The sequence below is a fragment of the Lissotriton helveticus genome, chromosome 11, assembly GCF_964261635.1.
Source record: "Lissotriton helveticus chromosome 11, aLisHel1.1, whole genome shotgun sequence".
NCBI classification, from domain to species: Eukaryota; Metazoa; Chordata; class Amphibia; order Caudata; family Salamandridae; genus Lissotriton; species Lissotriton helveticus.
In genome coordinates this window covers 12,758,105-12,772,900 of record NC_136072.1, presented here as the reverse complement: position 1 = coordinate 12,772,900, position 14,796 = coordinate 12,758,105, and the positions used below count along the sequence as shown (strand labels likewise).

General features: G+C 45.5%; 1 protein-coding gene and 1 long non-coding RNA gene across 4 annotated transcripts in view; one reads left to right on the top strand and one right to left on the bottom strand.

Moving 5' to 3' along the window:
• Window positions 1-14,796, bottom strand: part of LOC144791850 (putative cation-transporting ATPase 13A4) — a 395,602-nt gene that overhangs the window by 93,837 nt on the left and 286,969 nt on the right. The gene's annotated exons all lie outside the window — the stretch shown is intronic.
• Window positions 1-14,796, top strand: part of LOC144791851 (uncharacterized) — a 98,511-nt gene that overhangs the window by 31,469 nt on the left and 52,246 nt on the right. The gene's annotated exons all lie outside the window — the stretch shown is intronic.

The window sequence follows — 14,796 nt, the reverse complement described above, 5'->3', positions numbered from 1 at the left end:
TACTCCTAGAAGCTACCTCGGTCAGGACATGGATTACAGTTGCCATTTCCTCCAGGTCAGACAACACCTGAACCTGGCTCTCCAACCTAGGGTCTGAACCCTCAGGCTGAACAAGCGTCAGAGGCAAGGACTGCCTCCCTCTGCACCCCCTTCCAGATGGCTGTACCCTCCCACCTTGAGTGGTACACCAAGAAGACAGACTGGTAGGGACACTGATTCAGATGTCCCTCTCTCCTGGTCAGGTAACCCCTGTACCTGGCTTCCCAACTCAGGGACCAAACCCTGCAGTTGAACACTTGCCTGGTGCACAAGGACTTCCTTGGGAGCCTGCATGCCCCCCCTGAGGGTAACACATAAATACTGTGTTGTGTGATAGTCTGCCTGGCGCAGATCTCCCGTCTCCTGTCCATCTGACAGTGCGCGAAGATCCCCCAGGACAGAAGTGGTGTCACCATGGTCATTTACTGGTGACGCAGCCCTTCTGGCTGGCCCCTGACCCACTTGTTCCTCCTCTCACCCCTCCTTCTGGACTTCTGTTACCTTCCAACTGGAGCGGCACGGCCAGACACCAGAACTACTGGAGATCTGCCTACAGAGTCTCCAGGTTCTCCAGACACTGGGAGATCCTCCTCAAATGGCCTACAAGTACAGCCTAGGCCCCTGACCTGATGTTCCCCTAAGAAACCAGAAATATTTTCAAATAAAGAAGTGACTTTTCTATTTACTTGAGCCTGTTGGACTTTTTGAGCTGCGCACCCCCACTTGATATATAGGAGTGAGAAGATTGTTGGTTATACCACAATCATTGGAGGATCTAAAAAATGTTTTCCATTCCAGGGAGTTGAACACCTTTCTGACGTCAAGCAGTGTAACCGGCGCTCTAACCTCAGGGTTGATTTGATTTATCACCGCAATAACCATGCAGAGTTTTGTGGATTTACGAGGGAGAAATCTCAACTGTACAGAAGGAACTATTTGCTCCAGCAGGAGGGCGAGAGAGCTTGGTGGCAATTATTTAGGCAAGAATCTTGTTATCATGATTTGTTAATGAGAGTCAATAAAAGGTATATATATAGGGGGTGTTTCCAGGTGTAGGGAGGAGAAAGATGATAGCTTCCTGCATCAAGGGAGCAATTCTCTGTTTCGAAGCACCTCTGCTTATACCTCAATTAGGTGGGAAGAAAAAATTTGTTTGTACGCTTATTTAAAAAAAAAAGTGAACTATGTATACTTGGGGCTTTATTTCCAGCAAGTGAATCAATGGCGGTAATAACCTCCTCAAAGGAGATTGGTTAACTCAGAAACTGTTGATGACCAGCACTACTTTGCTTAGGTACTTATTAATATCTTCCAGGGATCAAGCACCCCCAGGAGTGTAAAGATAGGAGTTATAATGTACACATTCCGATACACTATCTTCATTCTTAGTAAGGACGGTTCGGTCCCCACCGTCCAATACATCAATATTGGGTCTTGCTCTGTCTCTTTCTCCTGATCAGTCAAGCCGATGATCTGCCAGTACCCTGCCCTTCACTGTACTGCCTATCACAGCTTCAAGGGCCCCCAAGCTAGCATTGAGATGTGCAAACTTCTTAAGAATGTCTTTCAACACCCCTGCATGCTTCAGAATTGCCTGCCCTCAGATCTAGGTCTTATAGGCCTCCCACATTATAACCTACTTGATGACTGCACCAACATTAAACTGAAAATATTGTAAAATTACAGAACTAAGTTCATCTTCAAATACTGTGTCCAACAGAGAAGAGGCTGTAAATCACCACTATGGGTGGCAAACCCTTGAGCGAGGGAGGGCAAGTTGAAACACAATTAGAAAGTGACCTGAAAGAGTGTAGGGTAAATGTCAGGCACCCAATACAGAAGTTGCAATTTCTGGAAGGACCCGCCAATAATCAAGTCTTGAGGATGACTCATGTGGTTGAGAATAGTAAGTGAAGACTTTTACTGATGCATGTGCCTAATGCCAGACTACAGAAAAATGTAAGTAGGGATTCCAAAGATGCTGCCATCTGGTCATTATTTGTATGTTCAGCAATGTACAGGAATTTATATAGCGCAAAACACCAAGCGGTTTCTAAGCGCTTGCTTAGGGAACCCGTCCTGGTATTCCCCTGTGAGATAACCCTGGCAGGGTATCCGCAAGGTGAAAGTCAGGCATCCCGCCGCGAGGGGCCGTTGTGGAGATTAAGCAAGCTATTGCCCAGAGTCGCAGAGTGTGAACCCGTGAATCGAGTAGGCACCGGAGCGAGAATTGTCGAGTCCATGGACATTTTAGGACTCAAGACCCCGCCGAGCCGGGAATTGAACCCTGGTCCCGGGCTGACGTCTGCTTCCAGGTCTGCCTCCTCTAACCAGTGAGCCACACTTCTCCACACTGGCAATGTGCATAATGCAGATATTATTGGGCCTGGAGTGCTCCTCAAGATCCTCATTCTTCACAGCAGTTGTCAGAAACTGCTTTTCTAGATTGGTGACTTTGGCTTTAGTAGCACCTGTGTCAGCCTCAAGGTCAGAGATCCTGCCCTCCACTCCATCAAGTCAAGCTGCCTGCCCATCCATGCGTTTTGTCAGGTGGTCTAGGCATGTGGCCATCAAATCAATTTTTCCTCATTGGACTGTAAGCTGATTTTGAGTTCCAGCAGGATGGCAGCTAAGGAGTCCACAAGTGCTTCGCTCTCAGCACCTAACAGGTGATCAGCAGTGCATATGTACAATTCAGTTTGGCGTGTTTTTTTATCCATGAGGTGTTGTTTTTCCTTCTTTAGGTCAACTTGCTCAATTGTGAAGCGCGCTACTCGCCCATGAGGGCCTCAAGGTGTGTTGCAGCTCCAGGTCAGCCAAAAAGCCAGGTCTTGAGGCTCTTCCTGAAGGTATGCAGAGAGGGGAAGTGTCTGATGCAGAATGGGGAGAGCAGCAGGGAAAGCCTGCCCCCAACTCCAAGGCTGCATGTGTCTACAATGTCAGGCATGGCCAGGCAGTTGCTTTTACTGGAGGGTGGTGAAAATTATGTGTTAGGTCCTGAGGTGGGCTCAAAGTTAGCACTGTTTATCTAACATTTGTTCTCTGTGGGAGCCGCAAATGACTCGCGCATGAGGGGAGGAGGCTGAGTCCAAGGGTTGCTGTTGGGTTCCATCTTCAGTGTATCATAGATCACTTTACCCAGCCCAATACTACCTTCCTCTCCCATGGTCCAGGGAAGCACAGCAAATGTGCCGCAGGGCCCAAGGTGGGGAGACACATAAGGGGACACTGTTGGTTGTGCCCACCCAACATGGCAGGTGGGTGAGGGCTCACCAGCAGCTCATGTTACTGCTGGGCCTCTGATGCGTACGATATAAGAACAGTGTTGTGTAGCCCCGGAGGGGCACAGGACATCCTCCCCAGATAGTGGAGGAAAACAATTATGCTTAATGGCTTCCCAGTGCTTAGGAATCCCCTTGCCGAGCACAGCCCTGTGCTAGGCCGCCTGTATGGCCACGCTTCAGTCCCATGCAGAAGTTACCAGCAAATCATTGCTTGCAATTCAAAGACCATAGAGAGAGAGTAGCAAAATGATATGGATCGGAAGCTTGCACTTTGAACATGGATCAGAAGCTTACACTTTGAACAATCACACACCACCCGTTGTTTATCTAGAGGCGGAGATGTGGGGACATGTATGTGCCCTTGTTTCAACACTGCAGACTTCTTTTACATATTTTAGATTGTGTTTTCTGAACTATGAGTTTTATTCTAAGGAACTTCAGCGATAAAAACATCATTAGAAATTTTAATAAAGGTGCTAAGGTCTGATTCAGTCTTGGGAATTACAAAGGATCTGCCAAATGAAATAAACCTCCAGCAGATTGCCTGTCTAGACATCCAGTTTACTAACAACCCTACTTTGAGGAACTTACATATGTCACTAGTGGAGACACCTCCATGCTGGAAATTGGTTCAACCAAGATGTTGAGCCAGGCATGGTGATAGAACTGCTGCCAATTTTAGAGTGAATTATTGACTACCAATTCTGGCAGATTAAACTCCGTGAAAGACCAGTCTGGAATCAAAGAGAAAACGTTCTTAAAATTGCTCATAGATTTTGTAAAGGTGCTTTGCCCTGGTGTACAGCCCTAATTATGGTGGATAATCAAATAACGTCCTGGCAGACAAAAACTAATCAGCTAACCAAATTTTAAATCAGACTATAAAGAGTGGTTTAGATTGAAGAGATTGGTGATGATTGGTGGGACTTTAACTGGCCTGTGTCTCAAGACAGAATTAGACTACTGCAACATCTCCCTTGAGACCTTGAGGGTGCAAACAGAAGGTTTTTTCCAGGGGGGGCTTCGGCATATGAAAAGCGGATTGGCCAGATAAAACAGGGAAACATTATTAGGATAATATTTTGATAGTCTTTTAATAATACAGTAGTTCACTATCATGAATATAAAACACAGACATCTAGTAAATACCAAAGACGTAAATTATGTTAGGAGAAAATAAAGTCTGGAATTCCAAATTGGATTTGTGATCTGTCAATACAAAAATAGGTTTGACTGTGTCTGTTTAGTTTGAATTAATTTGTTTTGATTTGTCCGTGTTAACAACAAACTTTTATTCGTGCTGCAGAACTCCACTTCTGCACTGCTACTACTTGCTGAATGTGACATGTGCAGTGTAGGTATAACAATAATTGATACCACCATTGCAGATTTTATTTTCGATTCAATTAGCTTTATTCGATTTTGAAATATAAAATCATAAAAGCGCATTGCAATATATATACACCATTACATTTCATTCAATTTCACAGCAAGTAACATTGTAGCATAAAATCTTTAAGGGAGATCAGGTACCAAATAGATCATTGCGGAGTATATCAAGTCAAAGTCTGGATATGAACACCCCTCACCCTGGAGCCGTTTCAGTCCAACCAAAAGTTACTCTCTTCGTTGGTCTTGTATGGGGGAGGAGTGATACTCTGGGATAAAAGTCAGATAGTCCCCAGGTGTGTATAGGTCCATCTCCTATCTGCGGTTGCCAGGTCTGGAGGTATGGGACAACGTTGCTATTTCTAAACTTTATTAACACCAGATCGCCAGGTATCTCTTTTCGAAGCGGGCCTAGCCAACCCACCCTTCTAACACTTCGTATTCTCCCATCGATATCAGGAGGCAGGGGTCTATTCTTTGTTAACCAGAACAGTGCCTTATTTCTTAGTTCCTGTTGACTTTCAGTTTTTCCATTTGTAAGTGTCGGGGATTGGCCGCAGCGCAAGTATAAAGTACGCCACTAACCTTGCTCTGATGACCGGCAGAAACGATATCTGATGATAAGCCCCTCAGTCCCACATAAACACGACTCAAACAGCTGCAGTATAAACTCTCTGTAAGAAGACGTGCCCAGGCGGGAAAAGGGGAAGTGGATAAAACAATAAACAGGCAGTGATTGTTCTCTGGGGGTCCCTCTAGGTTCTGGTCAGCGGACTTCAATTGTTCTGAAAGGAGCGTCCACCCTATGTACAGGAAGGACAAGAATAAGGTTTGTAACAATCTATAGAGCAGTAGCAATGGTAAAACCCAAACACTCCTTACTGCCACTCACTAAAGTCTCACACCACCCAGACCGGGAAAATAGCAGCTTAGGGCACTGTTGTAGACAAGACAAGTGCTGCAAATGTACTCCTTCTTGATAAGATTAATACTGTCTTAATCTCTTTTGCCCCAACAGTTCAACTGCTGCTGAAAACTAGATCAAATGGAGCATAAATTCCTTAGAAGGCGACTAGGTTGTTGTAGGCACAAGCTAGTCGCAGTGACAATCCAGATGCTCCTCTTTATGATTCACCAAAGGAGTAATATCTCTTATAGTCTTAGTCCGCTGAATCACTTGCTTCACAGTCCGGGGAGAGCAAGTATTCAAATATCACCATAGCGACTCTTGCTAGCTGGAAAGAAAATGTAAGAGAGCACGTCTTCACTGCAGACGCGATCTCCAGCAAAATCCCTTCTTATACTCGTGGATGCCAGTAAACGGCAAAGCGCGTTTCAATCTGACACCACGGTCTCTCTCTCTCTCAACAGCTACACAGCAAGATACACTTTCGGCATCACGGAGGCAAGCCCGCACTCCGGCTACTAAGTACTTATCGTAATGCGCAGTTCACAGGATCCAAGACACGAAAGTTCCAACAACACGACGGGCTTCTGTCTTCTAGCTGAATTCCGGCGGGGATTACCATCCGCCATTCCCAAACGCTCCGGATTGATTGACAAGCACCTTCCTCTTGGGAGGGAGGTGCTTTTGTAGGAACCGCCTTCTTCCTCTATAGCTCCGCCCCGTTGCATGCTGGTAGTTGGAGTACTGTCTGCCTGAACCACTCTCACTCCTCTGAATAATACTACAACCAGGCAAACAAAAGGGAGGGAACACACGCCTCTTTGATCCTGAAACCGCTACAGAACCCCCTCTCGAGGACAGCCGACCCGGCGGTCGACCCGGTTTACCCGGATACAGGGCATGGAACTGCTCAACCAACTCTGGACAGTGAAGGTTAGCCACTGGCTCCCAGGACCTGTCTTCTGGGCCATAACCCTCCCATTCCACCAGATACTGCACCCTACCTCGGACTAACCTGGAGTCAAGAATGGACTGCAGAACATACTCCTCCTGACCGTCCACCTCCACAGGAAGGGGCTTCTCCTGCAATCGCACACTAGAAGGGCAGGGTTGGAGGAGGGAAACATGGAACACAGGATGGAGGCGCCACGAATCAGGGAGAGAGAGCTTCATCGCCACAGGGTTAATGACCTCAACTATGGAATACGGACCCACATACTTAGGTTTAAGTCTAGAAACCCCCTTTATGTTGAGATGTTTAGTAGAAAGCCAAACCTTATCCCCCACCTTGTAATCTGGTTCTACAGTTCGCCGTCTGTCAGCACCCTCCTTTTGCTTGGTCTGAGCATTCGCCAGGCTATGTTTGGCATCAATGAGCACCGCTCTGAGATGCGCATGATGTTCGTGAATGCTAGGTACAGGAGAATGTATAGGCCAGTCAAAAGGGAGCATGTTGGGGTGATGCCCATGGAGACAAAAAAAAGGAGAACAACCCAAAGTAGTGTGCACAGCGTTATTATAGGCGAATTCCGCCATCCATAACAAAGTAGGCCAGTCCACATGATTTTGCAAAGTGAAACATCGTAGATACTGTTCAAGTGTCTGATTGAGACGTTCCGTCTTACCATCCGTCTGGGGATGGTAACTGGTGGAAAGTCTTGCATCAATGTTCAAAGTCTTGCAAAGAGCCTTCCAAAACAGAGAGGTGAATTGTGTCCCTCGGTCAGTTATTATCACACAGGGTAAACCATGAGCCCGTACAATTTGTTGGAGAAACACCCTCGCCAGTTCCACAGATGTAGGTAATCCAGCCAATGACACGAAATGACCCATCTTTGTTAGATGATCCACGACAACTAGGATCACAGTCTTCCCCTCACATGGTGGCATTTCGACTATGAAGTCCATTGAGAGCGTATGCCAAGGGTGTGGAGGAATAGGCAAAGGTCTAAGGAGGCCTGCAGGTCTAGTATGAATAGCCTTCCCCTGAGGACAGACTGCACAATTCCTGACATATGTTTGAACATCGTCTCTCAATCGGGGCCACCAAAAGGATCGTTCCGTACTCACAATGGTTTTGTACATTTCGCTATGCCCTCCCAACATGGAGTCATGTGTCCAGACCAACACTTGTTGTTGCAATGCTTCTGTTGGCACAAAAAGAGCACTGCCATGATATGCAAGGTCGTCTTTTTCTGTACGATGTTCTGGGTCTTCCTGCACCCATTCAGGCAAGTTCCAATCCACCAAAGCAATCTTCACTTCCTCCAAAAAATCTTGTGATGACAGTAAGGCGATCAGTGAAGTGGGTTCATCCACTGCCGTTAGAATCAAGGGTGGTTCGACCGTTTCATACCCTCCTAGTTCTTCTTTGTCTCCTATACGAGAAAGGGCATCCGCCTTCCCGTTTTGAGGGCCAGGTTTGTACTTGATGACAAAATCAAAGTCAGAGAAGAACAAAGTCCATCGTAATTGTCGAGGGGTGAGTGCCTTGGCGGTTTTTAGGAACAGCAAGTTCCTATGATCCGTATAGATTGTGACTGTATGCACGGCACCCAGGAGATAGTGGCGCCATTCCTCACATGCTCTTTTAATAGCCAGGAGCTCTTTATCTGAGATGGTGTAGTTGATCTCACAGGGCGTTAGTTTCTTTGAAAAAAAGGCAACAGGATGTATTTGGCCCGTCACAGGATGACGTTGAGAGAACACATCTCCCACAGCATATTGAGATGCATCTGTTTCCAGAATATATGGTAATTGCGGATCAGGATGGCGAAGGATGGGAGCATGAGTGAACTGGTTTTTCAGGAACTGGAACGACATTGCAGCCTCTGAACTCCATACAAAGGGGGTATTCTTTCTCAAAAGGCTGGAAATCAGGTGTATTATTTTGGAGAAATCCTTAATAAACCTCCGATAATAATTCGCAAAGCCGAGAAAACTCTGCACCGCCTTAACGTTTCGCGGAGTATTCCAATTCGTGATAGTTTTGACCTTACTGAGGTCCATTTGGAATCCTTGTGCATTGATCACGTAACCCAGGAAAGCAACTTCTCGGACGTGAAACAGACACTTCTCGAGTTTTGCATAAAGTGAATACTGATGTAATCTGCCAAGCACGGATTTCACATGAGAGACATGCTCCACAAGGGTCGACGAATACACTAAAATGTCGTCTATATATACGACACAATATGTTTCCAGACATCCTCGTAACACCTCGTCCATAAAGAGCTGGAACGCGGCAGGGGCGTTACACAGCCCAAAAGGCATTACTCGATATTCGAACAATCCGAACCGTGTTCGAAACGCGGTCTTCCACTCATCCCCTTTATGGACCCGTACCAGATGATATGCTCCACGAAGATCGAGTTTGGTGAAGAAACGGGCTCCTTTGAGTTGGTCCATGAGTACTGGTATCAAGGGGAGAGGATATCGGTTCTTGATGGTCACACAATTGATTGCTCTGTAGTCCATGCATGGTCTTAATTCGTCACAATCTTTTTTGGGAATGAAAAACATAGGGGAGGAGGCTGGTGATGTCGAGTGTCTAATAAAACCAGATGCAAGATTCTCCTCGATATATGTTTTCAGATATTGTGTCTCTGTTCTAGACGTGAGTACCTCCTGCTGTAAAGCTGCTAGGCTTTCCACCACAGAGGCCAACACAACCTCGATATTCATCGTTCAGGCCGGCGTGTATACTTAGGCTTGTCAATCTGTCGGGGATTGGCTGCAGCGCAAGTATAAAGTACGGCACTAACCTTGCTCTGATGACCGGCAGAAATGATATCTGATGATAAGCCCCCCAGTCCCACCTAAACACGACTCAAACAGCGGCAGTATAAACTCTCTGTAAGAAGACGTGCCCAGGCGGGAAAAGGGGAAGTGGATAAAACAATAAACAGGCGGTGATTGTTCTCTGGGGGTCCCTCTAGGTTCTGGTCAGTGGACTTCAATTGTTCTGAAAGGAGCATCCACCCTATGTACAGGAAGGACAAGAATAAGGTTTGTAACAATCTATAGAGCAGTAGCAATGGTAAAACCCAAACACTCCTTACTGCCACTCACCAAAGTCTCACACCACCCAGACTGGGAAAATAGCAGCTTAGGGCACTGTTGTAGACAAGACAAATGCTGCAAATGTACTCCTTCTTGATAAGATTAATACTGTCTTAATCTCTTTTCCCCCAACAGTTCAACTGCTGCTGAAAACTAGATCAAATGGAGCATACATTCCTTAGAAGGCGACTAGGTTGTTGTAGGCACAAGCTAGTCGCAGTGACAATCCAGATGCTCCTCTTTATGATTCACCAAAGGAGTAATATCTCTTTTAGTCTTAGTCCGCTGAATCACTTGCTTCACAGTCCGGGGAGAGCAAGTATTCAAATATCACCATAGCGACTCTTGCTAGCTGGTGTCAGGATTATAGGTTCTGTTCAGGCCCCCAGGTTCAAATCAGTAACAAAGTTGAGCAGACGCAAAAAGGTGCCATCAGTCCCCCGCGGACGAAGAGGGTTTATTGTGTCCAAACTTATGTGGAAACTATGTTTGCGGGCACTTAGCGACCCTCATCATGGCCGCCTTAAGTTCTGTGGTCGCTGTCCAGTGGCAGCGGTCTAGTTCTTTTGAGCGCGCTCTGGTAGCACAGCTGAAGCTCGGATTAGAACGTTGGAACTACGCACTTCAACTGAATTCGCACCGAGGCTGGTGCGTTCTCGGCGAGGTCCTTCTTCCAAGTACCTGTTTGTGTGTCAAGACTTCAGTATTTCAAGATACCTACAGATATCCTCAGCTCTTCAACCAAGTTCGCATGCGCTACGTGGGAGCAGCAGAGACAATTGTTGTTTTTCATGTCAAGTAAGAGTTTTGAATTCCGTTTCAAGGCACAGGTCTATAGTGCCATCTCCTGGAACTTACTAGAAGACAGTTTAGTCAAAAAGACTCGTATTCAGTTATTCAAGTCTTTCTTTTTCTTATGGAACATTTATTGCTGAGAACTGGGGGAAAGACTAGAAACTTCGACATATAACGCCAGGACAGTTGGGCATATTGTCGTATTTTCTCCAGGAAGCTTTTCAATCCCAGGATAATTCTAATTACAGTTGAAGCGAATTGCCAGGGGTTTCCAATTGATCTACTGGTAACTTAAGGCAGTCACACTTGTATGGGTTGGTGAGTATAGGAGCAGAATTAAGCATTTTAAGATCTGTAAAAGTATAGAACATAGTAGCGAGATATAAAAATAATATCTGTTCATGTATGTTTTGCAGACACAGAATAATCAAACCAATATGTAGAAGTCAGTCACCCATTTATAAAAGAGAGAAGCAGATAGCCAGGTCTTCCAGGTAAAATTGGTAACAACTGACTGGTTAATGTTTGCTGTGAATTGAATAGTATAGAAAAGATTAAGTGTGTCTCTTACTGCAGGTGCCAGTGTATCTTCGACGTTGGCAGACGCGGAAGACCAGAGAAGAACCATTCTCAACCGGGCTGTCTCTCTTTCTCAATCCACTTCCCCTTTCCCTTCCATTTCAGAGACGGCTAAGAGATCTTCTGGCCGTGGCTGAGGTGGGGGGGCATGGGGAGCATCGTCGGCTTCGATGGACTTGGTGTGAGCCTTCTGACAGATTGAAGTGCCAACTTTCCATCTAAGCCGCGATGGCAGAGGGATTTGATTTGAAAACTCTGGCAGGTATACTGGACGGACTGCAAAGTCAGTTGACGCAGTCCGTTGAAGATAATAGGGCGTTAAGAGAGGAAATTAAAAGGTCCCAACAAGAGAATCATATAATTAGGTCAAAAATGGAGGAACTAGCAGCAGGAGGGTCTTCGGGATCGAGTAGGAGTTCAGCTTCAGAAGCAGCTACTCAGGTGATTCATTCGGTAGCTCCAGTGGTTCCATTGGCTAATCCAGAGAGATTTGGGGGAGACCCACATAAAGCCCAGATATTCCTCACACAGTGTTCATTGCATTTTCTTTGTCGTCCAGTAGTGTTTAAAGACGATAGGGTGAAGGTTGCGTTCATGCTGTCCTACATGAGTGGTGATGCGGCAGCATGGTCAATGCCGTTAATTTCGAGAGATGATCCAGCCCTATACAACTTCGATGTATTTAAAAGGGAATTTTTACGAATTTTTGATCGCAGAACTGCAGAACAGGCCACGGATAATGAGCTTTTGGATCTCAAACAAGGGAACAGAGAGTTAATTGCCTACATTGCCCAATTTAACAAACTAATTGTCGAAACGGAGTGGCCAGAAAGTAAGCGCTCCGCCATTTTTTACCGAGGCTTGAGAGATGAGCTGAAAGATGCGTTAGCGCAGATACCCAAGAGACCACGTGAGATATCTGAATTGATAGACCTGGTTCTACAGTTGGAACATCGTCTTTCAGAAAGAAAGTCGGAGAAGAAAAAAGACTTTAGGTCTTATTTCCCACGCCTGGATCGGGTAAAGAGTGAATCGAGTCGATCAGAAATCAGTCAAGGGGAAGAACCGATGCAGATTGGCTCCATCAGGGGGCCATTGTCTAAAGAAGAAAAAGAAAAAAGGCGAGCCAACAACTTGTGCCTGTATTGTGGTGTGTCAGGTCATTTCGTAAGAGACTGTTTGAAAAAACCAAAAGTCAATGGAAGTTTAAAAGCCAAATCCCACCAGTAGAAGGAGTTGCTCTGGTGGGAAAAGAACAAAACTCAACTCCAGAGGTGCAGCAATTAATCAACACTCTACAGTCGGCAGCTCCACATTTGACAGTCTCATTTGTTGTGAAATTTGGTACAAAAGAAATTTCTGGGGTATCAGTTATGATTGACTCAGGTGCCACTGGCAATTTTTGTGACTTGACCTATGCCAAAGCAATGGGCATTCAGGCAGTGACGAAGAAACACCCAGAGATAGTCAAAGCAGTGGATGGCACCAATCTCACCTCGGGACCCATCACCCAAGAAACGGAAACTTTAGAGTTGTTGGGTTTACAAGGGCATCGGGAATTTCTTCGTTTCAATTTGATAGATGCTCCACAGTTCAAATTAATATTAGGATTACCTTGGCTCACTGAGCATAATCCAAAAATCGATTGGGAACAGCGAGCAGTGGAAATGACCTCAGCGCATTGTCGTCAATATTGTTTTTCCGCTTCTCATCGGAAAACTGAAGGTTCGCCAGCTTGGAATTTGGCTCAAATTACACATCAAGTGTGTGCACTGGAAACCATAGAAATTCCTCCCGAGTATCAAGACCTGGCCAGTGTTTTTGACAAGGGTAATGCCGAGAAACTCCCACCCCATCGTGAGTACGATTGTAAGATAGAGCTAGAACCCGGAGCCAGGTTACCATGCAGTCGGATCTATGCCCTAACGGAAGCAGAGAACGAGTTTCTAAAGAAGTACTTGGATGATTACTTAAAAATTGGATTCATAAGACCTTCTCAATCACCAGTCTCCTCGCCTCTGTTTTTCCGGCCGAAGAAGGATGGTACTTTGCGCACATGTATAGATTACAGAGCCTTGAACTTAGCAACAGTAAAAAAACGTTATCCATTGCCACTCATTTCGCAGTTACTTGACCAAGTGAAGGGAGCAAAAATAAATACTAAATTGGATTTACGAGGGGCATACCATCTAGTTCGAGTCGCTGAGGGTGAGGAATGGAAAACAGCGTTTCGCACCAAGTACGGTCTTTATGAATACCAAGTAATGCCGTTTGGTTTGAGTAACGCTCCGGCAGCGTTTCAACACTTTGTGAACGATGTTTTGCGAGAATTTTTGGACCGAGTAGCTGTCGTCTACATTGACGATATTCTGATTTTTTCGGACAACATTGAAAATCATGTCCTTCAGGTGCGAGCAATTTTAAAGAAATTGTTGGAAAACCAATTGTATGTCAAACTGGAGAAATGCTCTTTTCATGTGGAGAAAGTGGAGTTCCTAGGATTCATCTTGTCGGCTGATGGGGTGGCTATGGATCCTTCCAAAGTGCAAGTCATTCAGGATTGGTCCTCTCCGAAGAGCGTCAAGGAAGTTCAGAGCTTCTTAGGGTTTTCCAATTTCTACAGAAGGTTTATTCCAAATTTTTCAGCCAAAGTTCAACCCATAACTCAACTCCTTAAGAAGGGGAAAGAATTCATTTGGTCTCTTGAAGCTGAAGAGGCTTTTCAGTTCCTTAAGAGGTCATTTGTCACGGCACCCATCTTGATGCATCCAGACCCCACACAGGAATTTTTTGTGGAAACGGATGCGTCAGATTTTGCAACAGGCGGAATTTTATCACAAAGAAATAAGCTTACTGGACAACTCCATCCTGTGGCTTATCGGTCGAGAAAACTGACTGAAGCTGAATTTAACTACACAATAGCAGACAAGGAATTGCTGGCAGTTAAAGAAGCATTTCAGGATTGGCGTCACTATCTGCTCGGGGCCAGACACAAGGTAACTGTGTACACGGACCATCGGAATTTGCAATTTTTAAAATCTGCCAAAACATTGACTCCTCGTCAATTAAGATGGTCGTTGTATTTTTCTGAATTTGACTTTGTCATAACCTTCAAACCAGGAGTGAAGAATGGCAAAGCTGACGCGTTATCACGGATGAATTGTGCAGAAGACAAGAGAGTTCCCGGAGACGAGCCAATCATTCCACGAGAGAGAATTGTGGGAGTAATTCAGTTAGAAGACTTCACCAAGGAAATATTGAAGAGATGTTCCCGGCAGGAATTGGAAAAGTGGGCAGCAGATGATGAGAAAAAATCAATAAGGCACTCGTTACCATACTACGAAGAAGCTTTGTACTTGCCCACCAGAGAGTTACAGGAAAAGGCTCTGGCCAGTTGTCATGACGATCAGTTGGCGGGTCACAAGGGCAGTAAAAAGACATTGCAGTTGTTACAAAGGCATTTTTGGTGGCCAGGCATGGCGGCTCAAGTGGGACAGTATGTCGCAACCTGTGAATTGTGCATAAAAGGAAAGCCCTCTAGACAGAGTCCACAGGGGTTCTTACAACCTCTACCAAATGCTCCAGGTCCTTGGCATACAGTATCTTTAGACCTAATTGTAGATTTGCCATTTAGTCAAGGGTTCACCGCTATTTTAGTGTTAGTAGACACCTATTCAAAAATGAGTCATTTTGTTCCTTTGGAAAAAGTTCCATCTGCTCCACAGTTGGTGAAATTATTTA